Consider the following 16,572-nt stretch of genomic DNA (forward strand, 5'->3'; position numbering starts at 1 on the left):
GGGCAGGGAGGACTTTGCTGGGTTCTTGTTCCCGGGGTCTGGAGCTCTTCCTCCCTCAGATCTTGTTTCAACCAGTCTATGTATCTTGTCAAAGAAAATTATTATTATTATTATTATTATTATTATTATTATTATTATTATTATTATTATTACTATTATTATTATTATTATTTTAATATTATTATTATTATTTTATTTATATTATTATTATTATTATTATTATTATTATTATTATTTTATTTCTATTATTATTATTATTATTATTATTATTATTTTATTTATATTACTATTATTATTATTATTATTATTATTATTATTATTATTATTATTATTATTATTATTATTATTATTATTTTATTTCTATTATTATTATTATTATATTGTTATTACTATTTTCTCCCATCTTTACTTGTCATCACAATTTATTCGTGACTGTAGGAAGAAAAAAATATTTAATAAAATTAGGAATGAAAATAATAAGGACAGGTATATTGCCTTATCTATCTGCAATGTGTCTATCTAGCCCAAATTTTGCATGAACTCGAGAAGTGGATTCTTATTGTATCATCAACCAGCACAACAGTTGACCAGAGCCGAAAATGGCCGCAGAGAAACGGGGAAGTTGGTGTGTATTCCCTCCCATGTAGTGATTGTTGGGAGCTGTACGTCACAGGAGCCTCAGCGAACATATATTAAGAAGTAAAGAAGTGAATCTCCTTCATAAGACCAGCAACACTTGTGCTGTACACAAAGATGACCACAACCAGGTATTGACACGAACCCAGGCATAGCTGATCATTATGCGAGCAGCGCTCTGTTACCCTTGTGGGTTTAATGCTTAGTTATGATTATAATAGTAATGATCATTAAGTGAAGAAAGTATAAAGATGAGCACAAACTGCTTTAATCTTTATTTCTACAAGTACATGTACAAGGTATACAGACCATAAAAAAAAAAAACATACCACGGGTGGGGATAGAACCCGCGATCAGAGAGTCTCAAAACTCCAGACCGTCGCGATTTCGTGAGTCATGATACAGACCACAGCCGACATTGTTATGCTGAGCTTTTTCTGCAAATTAGGTCAATTTTGTCCCCAGGATGCGACCCACACAAGTCAACTAACACCCAGGTGCCTATTTTAGCGCTAGGTGAACATGGACAGCAGGTGTCGTAAGGAAACACGTCTTACTGTTTCCAGCCGTACCGGGGATCGAATCACGGACCTCATTGAGTGACCTGAGTGCGCTAGCAAGCGAGCTACGGAACACACTAATTGTCTCAGCCACGAGAGTGGTACCTTGCTGGGAGAGTAAGATGGGAAGTTCTGGTAGGAATCAAACGCGTTATTTGAAGCCTTGGTAAGTGGATTCAATGTACAGACACACGTAAGTCCAATTATATTACGTAGTTTAACATATGTGTCAGTTACCAAGGATAACCCAAATATGTTGATGTTATTATGTGATATTTGCAGGAACTCTGAAAGCTGTTTCTATCTTCACAGGTAGCAGGTGTGACTTCTCTTGTAGACAGAAATAGTAGCAGGTGTGACTTCACTTGTAGACAGAGAGTGCCATCTTCACCTCTAAAACAACAACGTCTTCCCAGGTACATTGTTACATCATCTCAGCCAACATCAGCTTCAGCACCGCCAGATTACTACGTTTCTCTAATGTTATATAATACGATGCTGAGCAGGACCTAAGGTAGGTTGCTTAAATTAAATCACAGTGTGCTGTTTTTAAGACAGGAGAGATTGCTTTGCAAAGTTAACTTTGGTGCAGAGGTTAACATTTGCATAACATGTTAATTTACAGTAATAATAATAATTTTGACTAGGGATAATGGTGAATTAAACAGGAGAACTTTGTACTGTTACACGAGATTGAGGATCAAGAAACTGAATAACATTAATCAAGAAAGGATACACAAAAACATTTTGGAAAATGTAAATATAGGAATGCAAATAAATGAATAAAGCGGAGGAATATCAAACACTAGAGAATAACAGATATATAGACATGCTTTGGTGTCCGGAAATGCTCTGCATAACAAGGGGCTTTCTGTATAGTAGTATGTTACTGATGTCAGCTATGGTCTGTATAAGTTGTATCATGTACCTGTAGAAATAAAAATAATAATAATAATAATAATAATAATAATAATAATTATTATTATTATTATTAAGAACAGATTTTTAATAGCATGAAGGATGTCTAAATAAGAGGGACAGGTTGCTGGATGCGACATGCGCATGCACCCATGCACCAGCTGGTTGTCTTCGTCTGAGAGATGCTTGGCCCATCAGGGAAGCAATCAGTCAGAGAATTGAGCCATCGTCTGGTATGCTGTACTCACCCATTTGTGGTAGCAGGGGTTGAATCGTAGCTCCTGGCCTCGCTGTCATCAAGGTTCTTTCAAGACAATGTCGGTGGGGGGAATTATTCTCATTTAAAGCCACTCTGCCTTTCTTATGACTCATGAGGATCCTTGCATGGTACTATGCATTATGAGGTTTCCCTTGCATGGTACTGTGCATCATGAGGTTCCATTGCCTTACGGTTATAATTATAACCATTAGAAATTGTGTAATTCAGGTTATCGCAGCTGCATGTGTATTTGTATACCTCTCTCTGTCTCGTTGGTTTTAAAAGAGCATGACATGTTCAAGTGATGTTGTCTAGAGGCAGCATCTGTTGGCAGCAGCATCGTACACCGCGGCCCACAACTCCAGAATTTTTTATAAAATTAGGTGGCCTTGCTATACTAGTGCCCCTCGACACGATCAGGTAAGTCTTACCTCACACACCAACACCTGACCTTACCACACATGACCCTACCTAATTCACTTGACCTCTGTTCAGTACGTATTCTCTTTTTACCCGGTGCTCTGGATTGATAAAGTCCCTAAGTGGGCAAAAAGTCTCTCAATAAAATGTTTTAAATGTTACATGCTATTATTTCCACATAAATGGAGGGGTATGAAGGAGTGGTTGTGATGTAGTGGTGATGATGTGGTGGTGATGATGTGGTGGTGGTGATGTGGTGGTGATGTGTAGCAGTATCAGAGAGGGAGTAGAACTATTCTTAGAAGCAGAAGAGGGAGTTCTTGAGAATATAGCAGTGGCCAAAGTCTTCTAGGAACGAAGATGGGGATGGGGGGTCTGAATGAGATGGTAGTTATGGTGGGGGGAAAGACAGGGATGCGAATGTTGAAGGAGGGAAGGAAGAGGTGGGTGATAATGGGAGGGGAATCAGTAAATGGGTTGATGAAAAGAATGGGGAGAATACATAGATGAGATTGATGATCGGGGCGGAAAGAAGGTACAGGTGGTAGGTGCCAGGGAGGGGAGAATTGGGGATGGTAGTGGGAGGGGAGAGTAGCTTTGGGGGAGGGGAGGGTAGCTAGGGGGGAGGAGAGGGTAGCTGGTGGAAGGGGAGACTAACTTGCTACAACCAGCTTGTGCTGCTCAAGTAAACTTGTACTCGCCTTCGTGTACTCAACTATGCGTAATCACCTATAAGAGTCTCCTCTCCCTCCTTCGTGCCTAGTCTTGAAGCTGTGTTCGGAGGTTACCGCTAACCATCTCTTTATCCAGTTAGTTCCAGGGAAAAAAAAAGTCGTAGACCTAAGTTTTATTGGGACGTTTTGATCGTTTGAGATATTTATCAAGTTTTACCACTGGTGGGGGAGACAGTGGTGTGCCACTGGTGGGGGAGACAGTGGTGTACCACTGGTGGGGAGACAGTCGTGTACCACTGGTGGGAGAGACAGTGGTGTACCGCTGGTGGGAGAGACAGTGATGTACACTGGTGGGGGAGACAGTGGTGTACCACTGGTGAGGGAGACAGTGGTGTACCACTGGTGGGGAGACAGTGGTGTACCACTGGTGGGGGAGACAGTGGTGTACCACTGGTGGGGGAGACAGTGGTGTACCACTGGTGGGGGAAGACAGCCCTAAGGACACGTAGCCGTGAGGACACGGAGTCCTGAGGACATGTATCCCTGAGTTCTTTAGAGGGGAAACTGGGCAGACTCTGCCAGGGAGGGGGATGGGAAACGCCATTATAATGAGATATGTTACCATTATAACGACTCCTCCTGCATGTTGGGATGTCCCAAGGCCATCGCTCCACTCTCTACTCCACCCTAGCCTCCACTCCAGCCTCCCTCTCCACTCCACCACCAGCAGTTCATCCTATTAGTGAAGGAAAAGACTTTCAGGACCAGTTCCTGTGGAGTTGGTCCTGAAAACATTGACATTACAGTAATTTCATGCTTGGTACATTTTGTAAACGCAGGATTTACAAAATTAAGTGTCTTCAAGACGATCTCTTTGTTTCCAATCGTCTTCAAGACCACTTCGTGTCTTCAAGATGCTTTCTTTGTTTCCAAGTGTCTTCAGGACCTTCTCTTCGTTTTAAAGTGTCTTCAAGACGATCCCTTGTTCTCAAAGTGACTTTAAGAGGCTCTCATGGTTTCCAAGTCTATTCAGGTCACAGCTAGGACAAATTACTTTACTAAAAACCCACCGAGTGGGTTTTTTTAATGGGTTGGATAGCGTCACGTCTACCTACTTAATGCAACTGGGAAATTTCATCATCAAGGCAGATGGATCCGATTTACATTACCAAAAAACAGAAGTCGCTGAATACAGAAGTGCGTGCAGGTATATCACTTAGAAGGACTATATAAATAATTTCTATAGTCGGGGTATATGCAGTGTATATATACCCGCATCGTATATATCAAGGTGTAACTATGTACACCCATATATAAAAAATGACTGAGGGTCCTTCCTCTGCCCTGGGTGTTGGGAGATCTGGTCCATGGAAAGAAGTGGTTGACCCTGGGGTAGCCTGGTATTGCTGCTGCCTTCTCTGTTTCTAGACGTGGTGGTTCTGTTGCTATTGTTGCGGCTGTTCTTGCTGTTCTTTGTACTGTTGCTGGTGTTTGGTAACGCTGCTCCTGCTGTTGTTGCTCCTGATTCTGATGTGGCTACTGCTGTTGTTGTTGCTGATGCTGCTGTAGTTGTTGATGCTGTTATTGCTGCTGTTGTTGGTGTTACGGGTTACTGCTGCTATTGTTGTTGTTGTTGCTGCTGCTGCTGCTGCTGTTAGCTGCTACAAAGTTTGTACTGTATGGAAAAACTACAGCAGCAGCAGCAGCAGCAGCAGCAGCAGCAGCAGCAGCAGCAGCAGCAGCAGCAGCACAGAGATGCTGTCTCCAGCCGGCTACGACCAGGTCAAACAAGTTTGCCACTTAGAGACAGCCCTTGGTGGAGGTTAAGTGCTTTCTCTTTCTCACTTAAAACACTTCTAGTTTTTGTGAGGGTATAAACGGGCCAGAAAAGTGTTATTACGTGGCCTAGTAACAAGGGGAAAATGTTATTATGTCACCTAGCAACGAGGGAAAGTGGTCCCATGTCTCCTGGCAACAAAAGAAAGTGGTCTCATGTCGCATAGCAACAAAGGAAAGTGGCCCCATGTCGCCTATCACCGAGGGAAAGTGGTCCCATGTCGCCTAGCAACGAGGGAAAGGGGTCCCATGTCGCCTAGCAACGAGGGAAAGTGGTCCCATGTCGCCTAGCAACAAAGGAAAGTGGCCCCATGTCGCCTAGCAACGAAGGAAAGTGGTCCCATGTCGCCTAGCAACAAAGGGAAGTGGTCCCATGTCGCCTAGCACCGAGGGAAAGTGGTCCCATGTCTCCTGGCAACAAAAGAAAGTGGTCCCGTGTCGCCTAGTAACAAAGGAAAGTAGTCCCATGTCGCCTAGCAACGAGGGAAAGGGGTCCCATGTCGCCTAGCAACGAGGGAAAGGGGTCCCATGTCGCCTAGCAACGAGGGAAAGTGGTCCCATGTCGCCTAGCAACGAGGGAAAGTGGTCCCATGTCGCCTAGCAACGAGGGAAAGTGGTCCCATGTCGCCTAGCAACAAAGGAAAGTGGCCCCATGTCGCCTAGCAACGAGGGAAAGTGGTCCCATGTCGCCTAGCAACAAAGGGAAGTGGTCCCATGTCGCCTAGCACCGAGGGAAAGTGGTCCTATGTCGCCTAGCAACGATGGAAAGTGGTACCATGTTGCCTAGCAACAAAGGAAAGTGGCCCTATGTCGCCCAGCAACGAAGGAAAGTGGTCCCATGTCGCCTAGCAACGAAGGAAAGTGGTCCCATGTCGCCTAGCAACAAAGGAAAGTGGCCCCGTGATGCCTAGCAACAAAAGAAAGTGGCCCCATGTCGCCTAGCAACGAAGGAAAGTGGCCCCATGTCGCCTAGCAACGAAGGAAAGTGGTCCCATGTCGCCTAGCAACGAAGGAAAGTGGTCCCATGTCGCCTAGCAACAAAGGAAAGTGGCCCCGTGATGCCTAGCAACAAAAGAAAGTGGCCCCATGTCGCCTAGCAACGAAGGAAAGTGGCCCCATGTCGCCTAGCAACGAAGGAAAGTGGCCCCATGTCGCCTAGCAACGAAGGAAAGTGGTCCCATGTCGCCTAGCAACGAAGGAAAGTGGTCCCATGTCGCCTAGCACCGAAGGAAAGTGGTCCCATGTCGCCTAGCACCGAGGGAAAGTGGTCCCATTTCGCCTAGCACCGAGGGAAAGTGGTCCCATGTCGCCTAGCACCGAGGGAAAGTGGTCCCATGTCGCCTAGCACCGAGGGAAAGTGGTCCCATGTCGCCTAGCACCGAGGGAAAGTTACTTAATACTCTATAATAATGATAGAATTACCGAAAATAATGTTAGATAAAAGAACACAGATGTAACTAATGTAACATTTTATTGTGGCAACGTTTCGCTCTCCAGGAGAGCAAAACGTTGCCACAATGAAATGTCACATTAGCACTTGTGTCCTTTTCCCTAACATATTCTCGGTAATTCTACCAACATTGTTAGGTTTATATATTGTGTTCCTAAATGCGATTTAGATTACTGACTCGGAAATCGTAATAACGTGGGGTTAGAACTCATGGTTCTATTATATATAACCCATGGTTCTGTTGTAGCCAGCTGGCCCAGAGGTTTACGCACCGGCCTGGAATATTACAACTCACTCGCCATGGTTCAATCCCCACCCGATCCATGGTTAGATCACTTGAGTTCTTAAGGGATGCCAGACTGATCTTGTGTGGGGTTGTTATCAGTCACTGACTTGAAGGGCCCGTAACTGTATCCACCCGTACCGGGGGTCAATCCCCGGTACGGGTGGATACATTAGGATGTTTCCTTAAGGCACCTGCTGACCATGTTCACTTGGGTGTTAGTTGACTGATGTGGGTCGCATCCTGGGGACAAAATTGACCTAATTTGCCTGAAATGCTCAGCATAACAAAGCGGTTTTCTATATAGTAGTATATAGTATATAGTAGTATATAGTATATAGTAGTATATAGTATATAGTAGTATATAGTATATAGTAGTATATAGTATATAGTAGTATATAGTATATAGTAGTATATAGTATATAGTAGTATATAGTAGTATAGCTATGGTCTGTATACCTTGTATATATACTTGTTGAAATAAAGATTATTATTATTATTATTATTATTATTATTATTATTATTATTATTATTATTATTATTATTATTATAGAGGGACATTGGGTTTATGGGTTTTGGGCAAACCATAAACCCTTAGTGGTTTATCATTGCTGGAAAGTAGCTACGTGAGCTTTAAACCCGAGCTCAGTCTTTCTGAGTATCTTATGAACTTTGCTTAGAAGAAAATCAGTTTCCTTTTCTTTCGTTGATGTTTAAGATAAGATTTTGTTCGGATTTTTAACCCCGTAGGATTAGCCACCCAGGTTAACCCAAGAAAGTCAGTGCGTCACCGAGAGACTGTCTAATTTCCATCGTGTTCTTCGATCTTGTCCCACAGGGTGCCACCCTCACCTGTCCACTCACACCCAGGTACCTACTTGCTTGCTAGGTGAACAGGGGCAGTAGGTTTAAGGAAACACGCCCAATGTTTACATCCATGCCGGGGATCGAACCACAGTCACTCAGTGTGTGTGAAGCAAGAGCGTTGTCTACCAGTCCACGGGATGTGTAAGAGTGGCCCGGCAGGTTGTTGGTCTTACGATTTACACTACTGAGGATGATTACACTTTCCCCTTTATCTGATGTAATCACGAAGATAGTATTTCTTTTGGTCAGGTCTCTGAGCACGCGCACGTCGCAGCGAACATGTGCGTCCCGGTCGGAAACGGTCGCTGTGATCAGTCCCTTATACGAATCCTTTGTGGAATCCTGCGCCCCCGAAATAGTAGTTTTTGACGACGATGTAGCGTCCATCGTGGCGAATTTAAGGCCTAATCTAAGGGCTTCTGCTTCGAAGTCGCTTATCGCTAAGGCAAAGAAGTGATTGGCGATACCTGTTCCTCACATGTTTTTCGGCATGTTTTCACGGCAGTGAAGGGACTTGAGCTAGAGTTCGTCACGGCCACGCTAGCTGGAGATTCGTCTGTAAAAACTTGCATTTGTGGTCACAGAGGTGCCTGTGCTAACCTTCCTATGGTGTAGAAATACACCTAGTTGGATGAATCTTATTGTGGCTAGCTGGTCTAGTGGCTAACGCGACGGGCTGGAGTTTTGAGACTCTATGACCGCGGGTTCAATCCCGGCCGGGGGTATGGTATGTTTTTCGAGTGTTGGTAACGTATGGTGAGCTCCCTGAAGAGGCGCGCGCGCGTGTGTGTACTCATCTAGTTGTGGTTGCAGGGGTCGATTCACAGCTCCTAGCCCCGCCTCTTCACTAACCGCTGCTAGGTCACTCTTCCCACTCCATGAGCTTTATCATACCTCTTATTAAAGCTGTGTATGGATCCTGCTTCCACTACATCACTTCCCAGACTATTCCATTTCCTGACAACTCTGTGACTGAAGAAATACTTCCTAATATCCCTGTGATTCATCTGAGTCTTCAACTTCCAACTGTGACCCCTTGTTGCTGTGTCCCATCTCTGGAACATCCTGTCTTTGTCCACCTTGTTGATTCCTCTCATTATTTTATATGTCGTTATCATATCCTCCCTATCTCTGCCTGTCTTCCAGTGTCGTTAAGTCGATTTCCCTTAATCTCTCCTCGTAGGACATACCCCTTAGCTCCGGGACTAGTCTTGTTGCAAACCTTTGCACTTTCTCTAGTTTCTTTACATGTGTGTGTGTGTGTGTGTGTGTGTGTGTGTGTGTGTGTGTGTGTGTGTGTGTGTGTGTGTGTGTGTGTGTGTGTGTGTGTGTGTGTGTGTGTGTGTGTGTGTGTGTATGTTTGTGCGTGTCGGGCTCGGGAAGGGCATAGTGGTCTAAGTGAGGTCTATAGAAAGGATCGTCACTCTCCAAGACGCTAAAAAATGGTCGTGTTAGGAAAATCCAGCGTCTACAGAACTCAGACCTCAGGAAAACCACCAGCATCACCACCATCCCTGTCTCCCTCACGTTCACCTTAACTAGCACCAACTACCACTACCCCCACCACCACCTCCACCACCACCACTACTACTACTACTACTACTACTACTACTACTACTACTACTACTACTACTACTACTACTACTACTACTACTACTACTACTACTATACTACTACTAATAATAATAATACCACTGCAACAACCACAGAGTGGCAAAGCAATTCACTTTCTTCACCTTAGTTTACATAGTTACTGGTGTCCTGGTGTTGGGGAATATTTGAGTTTACTAGCGTTTCCTCCTTGTGACGGCCACAAGAGAGGCGTGGAGGTATAAGGATGAGGGGAAGAAGAAGAGGAGGAGGAGAGGAGGAAGTGTAGGGAGAGGAGGAGAAGGACAAGTGTGGAACACCGTCCTGGCCTTGTCTGGCAGAGCAAGAACTGGGACATAACGGCAGGCTACACACGGTTGTCTTGGCACAAGAGCTTAACTATCTTCACCTGTTTGATACCACCACTGCCACCACTAACACCATCTCTACCACCACCACCACCTCCTAGCACCGTCACTACCACCACCACCTCCTAGCACCGTCACTGCCACTACCACCACCACCACCACCACTGCCTCTAACATTATCACTACCTAAACCACCTCTAACACCATCACAACTTCCACCATCACTAATACCATCACCATCACCACTAACACCTGGATGGATGCTGTGTCACCAACAAACTTGAAAACCAAATCACACGTCGTAGAACTTTCTTCAAGACAACGTTTCCCTCTCTGTACAGCTTCAAGTCGTGACTTGATAAAGCTCTACACAGGGCGAAACGTCATTCCAGTAAAAGTATGCTCTTCAGCTGTGACTTTGTCGTCAGAATGGCTCCCAGACACAGTCTCAGGAGAGGAGAGGTTCACGTGAGACTGGCACCATTGTAATATGGCCCAAAGGTTTACAATGGATTCTGTGAAAGGTTTCAGGTATTGACTGCATGTACTCACAAAGTGAAAGCAGTATTACGTGCAAAATAGAACGTAATTTTTTCCAACACTTAAGGAGTCCTGTAGCTCGATTAGTAGCGCACTCAGCTCACACATTGTGGTCCGTGGTTCGATCCCCGGATGGAAATATTAGAACGTATGTCCTTAAGACACCCACTGTCCATGTTCACCCAGTAGTAAAACGGATACCTGGGTGTTAGTCGACTGGTGTGGGTCGCATCCCGGGGACAAAATTGACCTAATTTGCCCGAAATGCTCTGCGTAACAAGGAGCTTTCTGTGTAGTAGTATATCACTGATGTTAGCTGTGGTCTGTATATGTTTCACTTCTAGAAGTAAAGATTATTATTATTATTATTATTATTATTATTATTATTATTATTATTATTATACCTGAGAGGGGAAGCGGATAGATGAGAAAATTTATGTAATAAAGACATGCATAGGGTAAATACGAGAATAAGGAAGAGTTTCGCCATGTAGTGCTTATAATCTCCACTTGTAACAGATACATATACCCAGAGGTGAATGTCTCGACGAGTACAGTGTTCTTGACTGGTGGCGTACAGGTTCCAGACCCTCGTGTACTCTCTAGGTTAAATTCCCCTCCAATGACCACTGGATACATGATACGTGTAATAAGATCACAGTAAACAGGTGACATCACAGTATGCAAAATAACCACAATGGAAATATAGTGAAATTCCGATCGCTTTCGCGATTTTCTCACATTATCAAGGAATAATAACAGTAAAAATAATAGAACAGAAGGCTTATAAGGCTGAGATATCACTTCACGTATGTACTGATATTCTTATTATTCCTTGATGATGTGAGAAAACACGAAAGCGCTTGGAATTTCACTATTTTTTTACTTGTTATGCTGCATGGTGATACGTGTATGAGATGCATCCAGGTGTACTGCTTAAAGCGCATTTGTAGATAAATAGTTCAGAGAACCGACAAGTTGATAAATTAGACACATGCGCAACACTTGGGTATCTTCACTGTCAAAACGTTTCACCACACAGTGGCTTCATCAGTCCAATACACAGAAGGATAGTGAAGATCAGAAGGAGTTTGAGGTAATCAGTCCCTCAACCTGGAGGTGCTTAACCCTGAGGAAAGGAATGTAGTGAAGACTAATGAGAGAACTGGAAGTGTAACCCCTTAACCAGTCGTCACAAACACAATCCCACTTCAGTGTCTAAAACAGGGCTTAAGGTATACTCTAAGAACATGTATACACTGAGAAAATACACACTTCTTGGTGTGCATAACTTCTTGTGCACATAACACACTGACTAAAGATATTCTCACTGCATTGTTAACATTCACGGAGCGATCCTTTTAGAATCCGATCAACTGTTCAGAAAAAACAGTTTGTTTACATTCGGATTGGCTCTGATTACGGATTCACGGGTGTGTTTACGTTCGTGAACGAAGCCGGTCAGGGTCTGACTTCGCCGTAGTCAGACCCTATCCTCGCACCTGGTACGCAGGTAGGTTTCCTCGCACCTTTTGTAGCACCTGGTGCCCAGGTAGGTTTCCTTGCACCTGTTGTAGCACCTGGTGTTCAGGTAGGTCTCCTCGCACCTGGTGTACAGGAAGGTTTCGCAGCACCTGGTGTTCAGGAAGGTTTCGCAGCACTTGGTGTTCAGGAAGGTTTCGCAGCACCTGGTGTTCAGGAAGGTTTCGCAGCACCTGGTGTTCAGGAAGGTTTCACAGCACCTGGTGTTCAGGAAGGTTTCACAGCACCTGGTGTTCAGGAAGGTTTCACAGCACCTGGTGTTCAGGAAGGTTTCACAGCACCTGGTGTTCAGGAAGGTTTCACAGCACCTGGTGTTCAGGAAGGTTTCACAGCACCTGGTGTTCAGGAAGGTTTCGCAGAACCTGATGTTCAGGAAGGTTTCACAGCACCTGGTGTTCAGGAAGGTTTCACAGCACTTGGTGTTCAGGAAGGTTTCACAGCACCTGGTGTTCAGGAAGGTTTTGCAGAACCTGGTGTTCAGGAAGGTTTCACAGCACCTGGTGTTCAGGAAGGTTTCACAGCACTTGGTGTTCAGGAAGGTTTCACAGCACTTGGTGTTCAGGAAGGTTTTGCAGAACCTGGTGTTCAGGAAGGTTTCACAGCACCTGGTGTTCAGGAAGGTTTTGCAGAACCTGGTGTTCAGGAAGGTTTCACAGCACCTGGTGTTCAGGAAGGTTTCACAGCACCTGGTATGACCGCTGGTGTCTGTTCTTAAACCGCGCTTTGATCTCTTTAACGGAGAGCACCACCTATTTGGCAGTCTCCGGCGTAAAAGCTCTTCTTTACGAAGTTGAGCCCTGAGAGCAAGCTCTCCTGCTCTACAGCATGACAGTGAGTTTCTGCAGTAGACTAGCACACTCAGAATCAGGAAGACATTGAAGGTGCCGAGAGCCAGCACGAGTCTCCATACCGCCCCGGTGATCATCACCATGAGTGGATATAGCATCTGGAGGCTGTGTAGGGCCTTGAAACAGGCGATGAAGGATCCCAATATAGGCTTGGACCCCAAATAGACCGAGGGGCTCTTCTTCGGGTAATGCATGTTCGTAGAGGTCTAAGGTCCATGTTACCAGAGAGCTGGAGGAGGCCGTCTCTTTGAGGGCCGTCTCAAGGGTCAACACCTCCTCTAGCATGTACCTAAGACTAGAGAGACAGAGACAGAGAGAGATAAAGAGACAGACAAAGAGAAGAGAGAGAGAGAGATAAAGATATCCACACAGGCCCAGAGGGCCACTGCTATACAAAGGAGAATCACATTCCACATATTTTATTTTATAAATAAATGTTATTTAGAAAATCCGTGGTTACTACGGATTCACGGATGTGTTTACGTTCGGGAACCAAGCCAGATAGGGTCTGGCTACGGATTCAGAGAGATTACACTAAGGGCGTCCATTCACGAAGAACGCAGTTTTCAGTTGCTATTCACCAGAGGCTGGGGGGAGGCGAAAATTTCAATTGATGTAAGTGGAGGCATTGTGTTTGTCACTGCACGAGCGGGCGCAAGCGGCACTGCCGCTGTCTGTCACTGCACGAGTGGCCACAGGCGGCACTGCTGCTATACGCACCTCCGATGCACCGTGGAAGTAAAAAAAAACACTTATCCAGTTCTTTGTGGGCTATTGTGCCCGAGGGTCACCTTGTGTTAGACACGGCTTGTTGCGTCTCTCTCTCTCTCTCTCTTTCTCTCTCTCTCTCTCTCTCTCTCTCTCTCTCTCTCTCTCTCTCTCTCTCTCTCTCTCTCTCTCTCTCTCTCTCTCTCTCTCTCTCTCTCTCTCTCTCTCTCACCCCTGAATGGTGAAGACTCTTCTGCATGATGATAGTGAAAGTTGTTGTTGTTTATTGTCAACTACCACAATCACCACCACAATCACCACTATAATCACCACCACAATCACCACCACAACCACTACCACAATCACCACCACAATCACCACTATAATCACCACCACAATCACCACCACAACCACTACCACAATCACCACCACAATCACCACTATAATCACCCCCACAATCACCACCACAACCACTACCACAATCACCACCACAATCACCACCACAATCACCACCACAATCACCACCACAATCACCACAATCACCACCACAATCACCACCACAATCACCACCATAATCACCACCACAATCACCACCACAATCACCACCACAATCACCACCACAATCACCACCACAATCACCACCACAATCACCACTACAATCACTACAGTTAGCAACTGTAGTTAATATCACTCAGCACTGTTGGTACATTCCTGTGAAGAACACCCAGGAAGAACTTAAAGAACTTCAAGAACGCACTGAACTTGAGCGTGAAGAACATGAAAAACATGAACTTGAAGAACTTGAAGAATATGAAGAACTTCAAGAACATGAACTTGAAAATGAAGAACTTTAAGAACTTCAAGAATATGAACTTGAAGAATTTGAAGAACATTAACTTAAAGAACATGATAAACTTGAAGTCCATGAAGAACATGAACTTGAAGAACATCAAGAACTTGAAGAACATAAAAAACTTGAAGAACAATGCGAGATAAAGAAAAACTGAATAACACGAACCAGACAAAACTGTGCTTTATACACGGTCCGTGATTGTTGAGGATATACACGGTCCGTGATTGTTGAGGATATACACGGTCCGTGATTGTTGAGGATATACATGGTCCGTGATTGTTGAGGATATGCACGGTCCGTGATTGTTAAGGATATACACGGTCCGTGATTGTTGAGGATATACACTGTCCGTGATTGTTGGAACAATGTATAAGATATATTGTTCCAACAATGTGTGGTATAATCCAGACCTGGAACAGTGTGTGGTATAATCCAGATCTGGAACAGTGTGTGGTATAATCCAGACCTGCGGAAACAGTGTGTGGTATAATCTAGATATGGAACAGTGTGCGGTATAATCCAGACCTACTGGAACAGTGTGTGGTATAATCCAGACCTGCTGGAACAGTGTGTAGTTCACTCCAGACCTGCTGGAACTGTGGGGTATAATCCAGACCTGCTGGAACAGTGTGTAGTACACTCCAGATCTGCTGGAAGAACGCAGGTGCTGGGTAGAAGGTATTCGCACAAGGTTTTGTATCTAAAGTTGATTCTTGTAGCTTTATGAAGCTTCCATAAATCCTCAGAATGGGCGAAACGTTGCCTTTAAGAAAGGTGCCCAGTTGTATCCAAGTATCATTACAGTATAGAATAATTGTGGAGTCGTCACCTCTACCGACACGCAAACTCCTGGTCTCGTATCTCACGGAGGCATGGATAGATAGACAGATAGATAGATAAATAGAGAGAGAGAGAGAGAGAGAGAGAGAGAGAGAGAGAGAGAGAGAGAGAGAGAGAGAGAGAGAGAGAGAGAGAGAGAGAGAGAGAGAGAGAGAGAGAGAGAGAGAGAGAGTGAGTGAGAGAGACAGATTGAAATTGTTTGTGTGGGGGAACAGGTAGATTACAGGAGAAAGTAGTGACGTTACTTCTTGGTTGAACAGCGAAAGAATATCTTTGAGGTGTTAGTGTGTTGGTTCACTGAGAACTGTGAGACAGTCTGAATACTGGTATGGTTTATTTTCTGTATAAACCTTCGTGTACTCACCTAACTGTACTCACCTAATTATGGTTGCAGGGGTCGATTCATAGCTCATGGCCCCGCCTCTTCACTGCTCCATGAGCTTTATCACACCTCTTCTTGTGTGGGTCTTGATTCCCTTGTCTAGGTCACAGAGCTGTGACCTTGTGGTCATCTAGACTGTTAGTGACGCCATGTGGTGAGTCACCCACCCCTTACTTCCTACAATAGTGGGTCACCCACCTTCACCCCACACACTGGTGGGTCACACACCCTCTTACTTCCTACTATAGTGGGTCACCCACCCTCTTACTTCCTACTATAGTGGGTCACCCACCCTCTTACTTCCTACTATAGTGGGTCACCCACCCTCTTACTTCCTACTATAGTGGGTCACCCACCCTCTTACTTCCTACTATAGTGGGTCACCCACCCTCTTACTTCCTACTATAGTGGGTCACCCACCTTGACCCCACACACTGGTGGGTCACCCACCTTCACAACGGAGTGCCTGGCACTCTGAGAGCCCAGCCTTCCACACTTGGCATAAATGCCGGGGATATTTCCCATTTCCTTTAATATTTTCAAACACTGAACACTTTAACAGATGGTTTGTGCATTGTGACTGACCTTTGTGGTTATAATGAACAAGTAACAACAGTATGAATGTGATAATGAGAAGTGTAATTAGTATAATGAACTAGTAACGACAGTATTAAGGTGATTATTGGCAAGTCAACCCAAGCAAGCAATTACTGGCTTGACACCTTGCAATCCCGCACGCTGGTTGACAGCTGATAGCCTAGAAGGGTATCCCTGGAGCGTAAGATGGATATCCCCGCTAATATTCCTCCCTCCATCATTCCAAGTATACCTTGAGTATACCTGGGAGTTTCGGAGTTGAACGCCGCCGCGACCCGGTCTGTATATCGTGGATATATCGCCGATATTTCTCTAGTGTGAATATTCTTGACCCAGATGTTCAGTGCTGTAATATATCCCAAACTAACATCCGCTGTGTGGCTGATTGTTAGTCATGGATG

General features: G+C 44.7%; 1 protein-coding gene across 2 annotated transcripts in view; it reads left to right on the plus strand.

Annotated features, from left to right (window-relative positions):
* Positions 1-16,572, plus strand: part of LOC128695443 (uncharacterized protein F58A4.6) — a 116,363-nt gene that overhangs the window by 5,985 nt on the left and 93,806 nt on the right. For both annotated transcript variants that reach the window (XM_070095510.1, XM_070095511.1), the window contains exon 2: positions 1,509-1,710. The gene's annotated coding sequence lies outside the window, so the exon portion shown is untranslated. The remainder of the gene's footprint in view (positions 1-1,508; positions 1,711-16,572) is intronic.

The sequence above is a fragment of the Cherax quadricarinatus genome, chromosome 50, assembly GCF_038502225.1.
Source record: "Cherax quadricarinatus isolate ZL_2023a chromosome 50, ASM3850222v1, whole genome shotgun sequence".
NCBI classification, from domain to species: Eukaryota; Metazoa; Arthropoda; class Malacostraca; order Decapoda; family Parastacidae; genus Cherax; species Cherax quadricarinatus.